Source organism: Barbus barbus (genome assembly GCF_936440315.1).
Source record: "Barbus barbus genome assembly, chromosome: 41".
NCBI lineage: Eukaryota > Metazoa > Chordata > Actinopteri > Cypriniformes > Cyprinidae > Barbus > Barbus barbus.
This window is the reverse complement of record NC_136719.1, coordinates 22,916,824-22,928,847: the sequence shown is the minus strand read 5'-3', so window position 1 is coordinate 22,928,847 and position 12,024 is coordinate 22,916,824. Positions and strand designations below refer to the sequence as shown.

Below are 12,024 nucleotides of genomic sequence, written 5' to 3'. Positions count from 1 at the left end.
CAAAAGTCATAGTTTGTTAACGGCGAAAACTTAACCTTAAAATAAAGTGTGGCCCAATTTATATATATATATATATATATATATATATATATATATATTGTGGCAGGTGGGAAGAATCACACAACAAGGAGAGCTCAAAATAAATACCCCGGAGGGTGGATTTATTTAACAAGGTGAGGGTGTCGGTTGAAAAGGTAAGGCTGAGGTGCGGCGGTGCTCTTCGTGGTGTGATTTCTTCCCTAGTGCGGTGCGTCGGTGCGGTGCTCGGGGCAGGGCAGGATCGGTCACTCGCTGGGCTCTGAAATCAAGAAGAGTAGCGTGCATTAGTTTCAGCTTCTTCGGAGATGTCTCTCCCTGTTGTGCAGCCTCGCACGGCTTATCTGGCCGCGGGCAAATGAGCCCCAGGTGTGGCCGATCCGCCGTGATGAGGAGGTGCAGGTGTTTCCTCTTCGTCTCCAGGGCAACGCTGATGAGCAATCGGGACGCTCGTCACAATATATATATATATATATATATATTGTGTGTGTGTGTGTATACAGTGTGTGTATATATATATATATATATATATATATATATATATATATTGTGTGTGTGTGTGTATACAGTGTATATAGATAAATATATATACACACGTGGTCAGAATTGTTGGTACCCATGATAAATATGATCAAAGAAGGCTGTGAAAATGAATCCGCATTGTTAATCCTTTTGATCTTTTATTTAAAAAATCACAAAAATCTAACCTTTCATTGGACAATAAGAATTTAAAATGGAGGGAAATATCATTATGAAATAAATGTTTTTCTCTAATACACATTGGTTACAATTAACGGCACTCTTTTATTTAGTACTTTTCGAAATCTCCATTTGTCAGTTTACCAGCTCTAAATGTTCTCCTATAATGCCTGATGAGGTTAGAGAACACCTGACAAGAGATCAGAGACCATTCCTTCATCCAGAATCACTCCAGACCCTTTAGATTCACAGCTCCATGACGGTGCTTCTTCTCTTCAGTTCACCTCACTCATTTTCTACAGGGTTCAGGTCAGAGGACTGGAATGGCCATAGCAGAAGCTTGGTTTTGTGCTCAGTGACCCATTTTTGGGGTGTTTTTCAGGTTTGTGTTTGGATTATTGTACGGCTGGAAGATCCAAACATGGCCTATTATAAGATTTCTAACAGAGTCAGTCACTTGTTGATTTTGATATCTGTTGGTATTTGATAGAATCCATGATGCCATGTGTCTAAACAAGATGTCCAGGACCTCCAGCAGAAATATAGGCCCACAACATCACAAATACAGCAGTATATTTCATTGTACACATGGGGTACTTTTTATACCTGTGTTCACCAAACCCATCTTGAGTGTTTGCTGCTAAAAAAGCTATTTTTTTTAGTTTCATCTGACCATAGAAGCCAGTCCCATTTGAAGTTCCAGTCGTGTCTGACAACTGAATATGCTGGAGATTGTTTTGGGATGAGCTAGAAGATTTTTCTTGAAACCCTCCCAAACAACATGTGGTGATGTAGGTGCTGTTTGATTTTATTAGATTTTTTAAAGGTTTTCTGACCTTGAGACTCAATTATTTTCTGCAATTCTCCAGCTGTGCAACATAAATAAACAATATAAAATTTCATAAATTATTCCTGAACTGACCAAAGTATTTAAACGGATGAGGTTATATTGAAAACATACATTTTAACATTAGATGTTATATTTTGATGTTAAATTCATTATTGTTCTATATAGAATTGTTCTATAGTTTATAGAGTATTACATCAGAAGTAAATTACAAAAAAAAAATTAAGAGTAATCCCTTTACTTTTTCAAGCGAAAAGTAATTAAATGAATGTAATTAATTACTTATAATGCATTAGACCCAATATTTATATATAAATAAATGCTTAAACTGATATTTTCAGTCTCTTTCTGGAACAGATGCAGATTTTTGTTATTTTTGTTTATGATCTTAATAATAACCGCTACTTATGAACATGGTTTCATTTTATTGTGTTTGCCTTATGTATGAGGACAGACGCGCCTAATAACAGACACACACGTGAGTCACTTCAGTCACGTGAGTAGATGAGATAAAGTCTTACACAGCGTTTAACTATATAAGGAAGCAGTAGTAGTAAAGGCAGCTTTCGGCCAAACACTGTATAATGAACCATATTTCCCTTACAGTGGTAAAAGATCCCTAAAGCTGTGCTCACTACACACCTACTAAGCAAACAGATATGATATGACAGCGTTGAATTCACCGCAATTCCTCCTTTAAACTATCCCTGGGCAAACCCCGTGGAGAGTTCAAAACCTTTGCAGAGATTGTAAAATGAATGACTGGATATTGCAGTTCATATATAAACGTGATCATGCAACACAGTGTTGTGCATTGCTGCGCCTAACCAGTCTAGACACGCAGTCCCAACCCTCATATGACTGTCATCATCTGTACAGTGTCCAGCAGATCATTCATCTAAGAAATCAGGTGCATATGTGCACCTGGAAAAATTTGCTCTGGAATGTGTGCGAACAGCTTTTGTATTCACCGCAAAGCGAATGGTGCCATACTCTGTTATGCTCATTGAAAGTGAGGTAATATCATTCCAGAGAGTGTCGAGAGTGGAAATAAAGTGGGAAGAGAGTGATTTGAATATCAAAATAGCACTGCAGAGCAGTAGTTAATCAAAGACCAAGTCAAAAAGACAGAGCGTGGACTTTCCACTTGTGTTGGATTTCAAGGGCTCGATGAAAACAGAAATAGGTGACTTGAGATCTCAGCCAAAATGGCTAATAGCTGTTCAAGTGAGTGTGGTCTGGGAATTGCTTGGTCACATGATCTTGCTAGGGTTTATATGAACTGGATTGTGAGTCATTGGATGTGAGTGGATATGAGAGACGGGTACAGGCATAGCGCTCAGAAATAGTGGAGTGGAGCTCCTCAGAGACAGCTCGGCTTTCTCTGTTAAAGGGATAGTTCAACCTAAAATGGGTTATTATGTACTCAGCCTCATCAAACTTAGCCTATGAGGTTCTTTCTTCTGTTAAACACTAAAGAAGACATTTTGAAGAATGTTGGCACCCAAACAGTTGCTGCCATTGACTTCTATAATATGGAAGAAAATACTATGGAAGTCAATGGCTACAGACAACTGTTTGGGTACCAACATTCTTCAAAATATATTATTTTGGGTCTAAGATGCTGTGGGTGGTTGCTAGGGTATTGCTTTGCAGATTCTAGGCAGTTGCTAGCACATTGTGGATGGTTGCTTAGGTGTAGAAATGTGATTGCAAGGCATTTAAATTTAATTAATTTAAATCAAAATAATTATTTGAAATCATGAATTGTTCACAGTTTAACAAAAATGACATTTAAGTTTTAAGTCACCAAATTCTGTTTTCCATTAATTTTCTGGATTCCATTTTAATGATTTTATAAAAATTTTGTAATCAAAAGCATTTCTAAGTAATTAATTTTATTAAAAAATATATTATTGTTTTATTTATTCTTTCAGAAATACTGTGTTGTGTATTTACATTTTTTTTCTGGTAAATAGTGTCACGGTTTGGTTTCTGTTTAGTTTCCTTTTTGCCCTTATTTGGTGTTTCCTGTTCTAGTTTCCTGTCATTAGTTAATCATCGTTCATCCTGTTCACCTGTCTTTGCTATGGTTGCTGGGTGTTTTTCGGTGGTTGCTAGGGTGTTGCACTTCCACTCTACAAACTTAAAAACTCTATTTCCATTTATAATTTATTTTCTATTTCCAGAATAATAAAGGTGAAGATTACATCAGTCTGTGCAGGATTTATACCATTTAGAGGAGGCTAATGCTTCAGTAAATTTCCGATTAAAGCTAACAAACTAGTTCTGGATCAGGTTTTCAAGGGGTCTAGTCTTGCGTTTGGTCTTAAAAGGTCTGATAATGACTTGCATAAACCAGGCTGGACCACCAATGAATTCATACTAGCTCAAACTGGTTACAGTAACAGTAAGCAGCTCTTAAACGCCCTCAGAAAGAGTTTTCAGTATGTAATTGTAGATAATTCTAGTTTTTTAGTGAATCAAAAACTGCCGTTTCAGTTCTGTGCACAAAATGGCTCTGTAATTCTCTCAGCTGTCAGACGAAGACTTCAAGTTGAAAGCAGGTTGGTTATCGCAAGCATGAGAATAAACAAAGCTGTTATCTGATTTCTGTTATCTGTGCACAGAAATGCAGGCAAAGCAGGTTGAGAGCAATAAACGCAGTGACGATAATCAGAAGCACTCGGTACAAGGAGCCCGTGAGGCCCGTTCGCTAATGAGGACCAGACAGAAGACATAAATAATGAGCTTCCATGCAAAAACCAACAATACTCAGGAGTTTCCCATACCGTATTTATAACGATCTGCCTTCCTGACTCTAAAAGTGACTCTTCAGTACCTGTGTCACTTTGACTTCCCTCTTTGTTTCTGAATGACCTGACTTCCACTCCTTTCCATGCTCAAGGTTTGTTGTTTGTGCACATTTTATGGCTTCCCATATGGGCCCCATGTGTCGGTATGTGTCTTTGCACATATTGTAAAGGGCTTGTAATCTGTGTTTTTTCACCCACATGTACATGTTTTGTATCTATAGCAATCATTTGCTCATCATGGGCATTATGCATAATGGAAAGCTTTTTCCATCCCTATAGGTTTAGGAAAAAAGCAGCTGTTTCATCACAATTCCAGCATTCAGCGTTTTCCAATTTTATAGCTTCAACACCCACTTTACAACTTTTCCATGCTGTTCTCCCACACCGTGTCTCCCTGCCAGCTGTGGCGTTGCATCTTGAGAAACCAATCCATCACATCCAGTGCAGATTGCGACAACATTCGTGCAGCTACTAACCGTGAACGAGGGTTCCTGATGTATTTACGGCATTCCGAAACCTCGGAAAGAACTCCTCACTGGAAGAGGAATTTCCACCAAAAAAAGGCTATTATATTCTTGGACAAATACAATGAGGCCCTTGTGTCCTCTTCTGGTGTCTGCTAAAGGATCCTTTATTTAGAGCGTGTTTGTGCTAGAACTGATCGTTTTTGAATGGAAACCACATAATGTCTAGTAAAGCTCCCATGATCTTTTCATTCAGCTCAGATTTAGCCATCTGTCGTGTGAGTAAGTGTGGATAAAGGGCACTGGGCAGACTTACTGTACAGACTTAATGTCAATGGGTGACAGCTTATTTTCCCATGAGAAGAAGCAGCAGCAGACTTTGAAAAGAGGATCTTGATTCAGAGGGGTGTTTTATAAATGCACAAACATGCATAAGGATGTCCTAAATGCGCACAGTGCATTATATTTATTATTATATTTCTCTGACTATAATGTCATTAACGTATAGTGTTTTCTGTTATACTGTATTTTGTTTAAAAACTATTCTTGGTTCAATGCAATTTAAGCAGAAAACCCCCCCAAAAAACATTAGAAGTCATTGTGTATATATACAGTATATACAGTATCTCACAGAAGTGAGTACACCCCTCTCATTTTTGTAAATATTTTATTATATCTTTTCATGTGACAACACTGAAGAAATGACACTTTGCTACAATGTAAAGTAGTGAGTGTACAGCTTGTATAACAGTGTAAATATTTGGACATTTTCACTTAGGGGTGTACTCACTTTTGTGGCCAGCGGTTTAGACATTAATGGCTGTGTGTTGAGTTATTTTGAGGGGAGAGCAAATTTATACTGTTATACAAGCTGTACACTCACTACTTTACATTGTAGCAAAGTGTCATTTCTTCAGTGTTGTCACATGAAAAGATATAATAAAATATTTGCATTTGAAGAGTTTATTTGCAAAAACAGATTTTTGTTTTTTCATAAATCATGTTTTTTTTTTATGTAATCATGTTTTTATTTTTGTTTCATAGTGTTAGTTATCTGTATTTTTTAGTTAGTTATTTTTTAACCTATTCAAAATAATCCAACTGCAGTTTGATTGAGATTAATTGGAATGCACAATGAAAAAACATGATTTCTGAACATTTAAAAAAAAATCTGTTTTTGCAAATAAACTCATCATATATATATATATATATATATATATATACACACACATACATACATACATACATACTGTACACACACACATATATATATATATATTACACACACACACACACACACACACATATATATATGTGTGTGTGTGTGTGTATACAGTATGTGTATATATATATATGCACATTTATACATATCTATGTATGTGTGTGTGTGCATATATATAAATTATTAATTACTATATATAGATTATTTTCAAAAACACTCCACATTTGTGATTATGTAAAGAAACTATATAAATACAATTGTAATAGTAAATATTTAAACACTTTCTGGTTTCATGACAAATCTTATTTAAAAACTCAATAAATAAAGCTGTATTGTTTAATGATGTTAAACTGAACAATAAATAAATAGTAATGGTAAATATTATTTGAACACTTTCTAGTTTCAATTCAAATCTTATGGAAAGACTATAAATATATAAAGATGTTTTGTTTTATGATGTTTATATATATATATATATATATATTTATATTAAAAAAATATGCTTAACACTCCACATTTTTGATTATTAAAATCAAAACTGATTTTATTTATTTCTCTAAGACCAATTTATGTAGTGTGTTTTTTGTATTGTATGCATAAATATGCATGTGTGTTACTTAATGTCTTAATGTCAGACTTAATGTCAATGGGTGACAGCTTATTTTCCCATGAGAAGAAGCAGCAGCAGACTTTGAAAAGAGGATCTTGATTCAGAGGGGTGTTTTGTAAATGCACAAACATGCATAAGGATGTCCTAAATGCGCACAGTGCATTTTATTTATTATTATATTTCTTTGACTATAATGTCATTAACGTATAGTGTTTTCTGTTATACTGTATTTTGTTTAAAAATATTATTGGTTCAATGCAATTTAAGCAGAAAACCCCCCAAAAAACATTAGAAGTCATTGTGTATATATATATATATATACAGCATCTCACAGAAGTGAGTACACCCCTCACATTTTTGTAAATATTTTATTATATCTTTTCATGTGACAACACTGAAGAAATGACACTTTGCTATAATGTAAAGTAGTGAGTGTACAGCTTTTATAACAGTGTAATAAGTCGTGGGGAAGTGGGGAAGTCGTGGCCTAATGGTTAGAGAGTCGGACTCGTAATCGAAAGGTTGCGGGTTCGAGTCCCCGGCCGGCAGGGATTGTAGGTGGGGGGAGTGAATGTACAGCGCTCTCTCCACCCTCAATACCACGACTGAGGTGCCCTTGAGCAAGGCACCGAACCCCCAATTGCTCCCCGGGCGCTGCAGCATGGCTGCCCACTGCTCCGGGTGTGTGTTCACGGTGTGTGTGTGTGTGTGTGTGTGTGTGTGTGTGTGTGTGTGTGTGTGTGTGTGTGTGTTCACTACTCACTGCTGTGTGTGTGCACTTGGATGGGTTAAACGCAGAGCACCAATTTCGAGTATGGGTCACCATACTTGACAATACGTCACGACGACTTTAAATATTTGGACATTTTCACTTAGGGGTGTACTCACTTTTGTGGCCAGCGGTTTAGACATTAATGGCTGTGTGTTGAGTTATTTGAGTTATATATGTGTGTGTGTGTGTGTGTATACAGTATGTGTGTATATATATATGCACATTTATACATATCTATGTATGTGTGTGTGTGCATATATATAAATTATTAAATACTATATATAGATTATTTTCAAAAACACTCCACATTTGTGATTATTTAAAGAAACTATATAAGTACAATTGTAATAGTAAATATTTAAACACTTTCTGGTTTCATGACGAATCTTATTTAAAAACTCAATAAATAAAGCTGTATTGTTTAATGATGTTAAACTGACCAATAAATAAATAAATGGTAAATATTATTTGAACACTTTCTAGTTTCAATTCAAATCTTATGGAAAGACTATAAATATATAAAGATGTTTTGTTTTATGATGTTTATATATAAATATATATATATATTCCAAAAATATGCTTAACACCACATTTTTGATTATTAAAAGAAACTGATTTTATTTATTTATTTCTCTAAGACCAATTTATGTAGTGTATTTTTTGTATTGTATGCATAAATATGCATATGTGTTACTTAGCATATAACAAAACGTATGCGCATATTTTAAAATTGAATACAAATTAAATCACAAAGAAGCAAAAATCAGGCACTTAAAATAGATGTAAATTGGACCAAATTTATAAGCAGGAACGTAAATATAATTTCATGAAAACATTTATATTAATTCATCTGACAAGACCGTATAACTTTGTATCTAAAAGGTTAATAGCAATGTCTTCACACTGAAATCATGTTAATGTTTTGTGGCTATATGATTTTGACTATCTGAACATGTTTGGATCAGCTACATTTATTGTCATTGTAAGTGCCACACTGTAACAGATTTGTGATTTATGTTTTAGAGAAATAGAGACATGTAGAAATGCATTTTTGTAGTTATCAACATTATTCAACAAGTGCTGCTGATTGAGCTTAATTGAACTCTGTGAACATATTTTATCTCCAGTAATATCTTAGTATAGACATAAATTGTTGACAGAGTATATATCATATCTCATATACAGTAGCTATAGAACTGATGTGGATAGCAGCTCAAATCATTTTGTCTTGGACAAATTTGATGACAAATGTGAAGATAATATTGAGATTGCAGGTATTTGATTGCATATTGGGGCACAAATAATATATTTTACCCAAATATACAGCAAAGTCTCCATCCAGTCTCACTGATCTGTCAAGAAGAAACATTAAGGATGTCTCATTTATGATGGGAACCCCTTTTTCACTGCATTCTTCCCATTCCCCGAAGTCATCATTAGTTCCTCACATGTTGCCATGCGTTTCAATGCAATTTTGCATTTTCCTCATCTTGGCCGCAGTCTTATACAGCTGCGGTTTTCTTTTATATTTCTCCTTAGACGTATCATGACTTATTCTTCCACTCCCCACCCCCATCATTCCCAAAAGACTGTCCAGCTGCCTTTTTTCCATAGAAACACATGTATACACAATCACACACAAAACTCACTCCGTATCGGTTGCTACATGTGTGTAAGGAGGCCAAACAGGTCTTATAGCTATATTATATATATATATATATAAATGTATATGCGGATATATGCTGCTTTGGTGCTGGTACAAGGCGGTAGTTATTTTGAGAGCATGGTTGCGTGCCACAAATTATCTTTTTAGTGTGTTTACTTTATCTGACTAAGCGAATGTCAAGAGGGTGTATTTAGTTTATAATGCCTTTGATTGGGCGCCAAATTCCCCAAGAATCCCCCTTTGCTGCGAGGGCCTGTCTCGACAGATTTGGCTGCGGATGTGCTGAAAACACACACTTATTGTAGAACAATGGTTGCTAGGACAGATCTTTATAAGTGTGCGTGTGCGTCTCAGGTCGGGAGGTGGAAAACCTCTGCTCTGTTATCTCTCAACAGATGTGAGGAGCTCTTGATGACAAGGAGATGACGGTAAACCCAATGCACTTTTAGCTTTGAACAAAAAGCTTTAGCACCTTTCTTCTGTTTGCCTTTGCTTTTCTGCCCTCTAGGTGAAATGCAAGTGCGACCGAGTGTGTTGTTGGCGTTGTATCAGGCTGATGGAGATGAGATGGAGTAGGTGAGGAGACGTAACACTGTCTGTCACTGACCCCTAACCACAGTGTGTCTGTCTAAACAGTTACATTTGAAAATCTGAGAAAAGAAAAGGATCTCTCTTAAGATAAGATAAACTAGCAATGCCAAACTAAGCCAAAAGATAAGACTCTACAGAAGCATGAAAATAACGACATTTTCCATAAGATTTTGACATTTTTCATTCATTCATTCAGTGCTCAGTTTATATATTTATAGTCTTTCCATAAGTTTTGAATTGGAACTAGAAAGTGTTCAAATAATATTTACCATTTATTTATTTATTGTTCAGTTTAACATCATAAAACAATACAGCTTTATATATTGATAGTTATTTAATGAGATTTGCCATGAAACCAGAAAGTGTTTAAATATTATTTACTATTACAATTGTATTTATTTACATATTCATATTTACAAATATTATTTTTTATTCAGTTTAACATCATAAAACCATACAACTTTGTATATATTTACAGTTTTTGCATAAGATTTGAAATAAAACCTGAAAGTGTTTAAATATTAATTTTTCCATAAAATTTGATATAAAATCTGAAAGTTTTTTACTTTTTCATTACGATTGATTTTACATAAAGCAGTGCAATATTATATATGTATACAGTTGATTTAAAAATAATTTATTCAAAACAGCTGTTTTTATTTATTTATCTAAATATTTGTTTCAGTTGAACATCATAAAACTAGTTAAAAATAATAAAATATTGATTATAAATTGAATATATTAAATGATAATAATTATTATTTAATATATTCAATTAAATAATAATAATAATTATTATTTAATATATCCAATAATTATTATTATTATTTACTAGCAATATAATATATTTAATAGATGTTGTTGTTGTTGACTTATTCAGTCTATCATCTATATTTTGTAATGCTGCAAATGTTTTTAATTTGGAGAGTTTTGTGAATCTCTGTTTGTATTGTCTGTTTCTATGAGTTATGAATATTGGGCGTGTTGCACCACAGATGGTTTTACATTAAATGAAAATGGAAAAAATGACATTTGCTTACATAGTCTGTCAAGGCTGATGATGTTTCTGTGCTCTGTATCTCTCTTGCAGGTTGGATGTGATCCTTTCAAGTGGAAATGGAGAGCACAAATAAATACATCTGTAATGCACACCGGTGTATAAACAGGATGTTTTGACCTCGAACGCAAGATTCTTCACTGACATTTATTTACATGAAGGAAGGAGCAGGGTTTGTATTAAGTAACGTTGACTGCAAGTTCTTCCTTTCTTTTCTCGTTTCTTACAATCTTGACCTCATAACCTCTGTAAAGAGATGGTACCAGGCACAGAAAGGAAGGAAGACAGGAGATCTGTGCAAATGCACACACATACTCTTGTAGTGAGTATCAGTTTCATATTTTCCAGTTAGATTCTTGTGAATATGAATAGACGTGTCCATGAATCTGTGTACAGACTTGTAACGCTGTAAGAAAGACATTCATATATTATTGCTCTAAGGAGATTGTTGCTCAAACAGTAGATTTTTGGGTTTTTAGAAAATTATGTAATCATGCATTTCACAAACCATTCTCCTGGATCATCCCAAGTATGGGCTTTTACTGGAAAGAGCAACAAGATACAGCAGCTCACAGACCTTATATAACAACAGGAGCGATCAAGATAATTACACACATGAACCAGAATGAATCGAAAAATACCAGGAGGTGTCATTAGGCATTGCAAATTATGTAACTCAGACAAATTGCAATCATAAATCATGTATCATTTTAAACTATTATATTCAGTTTATTTATTATTTCACATTTATTATTTACTATTACTAATGTTATGTATTTACTACTGTTTAGAGCATATATATATATATATATATATAAAACTTACAAATGCATACAAAAATTGTGTATCTGTGAGGTTTTATATAGTGGCAGTTTTATATAGGTCTCTAATGCCCTCTGCTGACCACAAAATTATAATATTTCTAGAGGGCATATGTTTATGTATTTATATTCAGTCTGCTTTTTTTTGTTCAACACTAAGGAAAAACGGATTTTAGGAGGCATAACATGAACAATTAATAACATAAATCACCCTCACAGCATCAAATAAACCTAAAATCATGTTTAAACATTGTTATTTTATTTTTTTTGAATATTATTTTAAAACACTTTATATTCAAATTAAAGCTTAATAGCTTAAACACAAATAATCGGGCAAAACATCAACACTTAGTAGCATAAATTATTATTAGACTTTTTCAAAACGTTTCAAATAAATCTAAAATCGTCCTCATGAGGCAATTT

At 34.2% G+C, this 12,024-nt stretch overlaps 1 protein-coding gene across 4 annotated transcripts in view; it reads left to right on the top strand.

Annotated features, from left to right (window-relative positions):
• The window catches only part of LOC306860169 (F-actin-monooxygenase mical1-like), a 359,843-nt gene that overhangs the window by 87,055 nt on the left and 260,764 nt on the right, over positions 1-12,024 (top strand). The window lies entirely within an intron of this gene.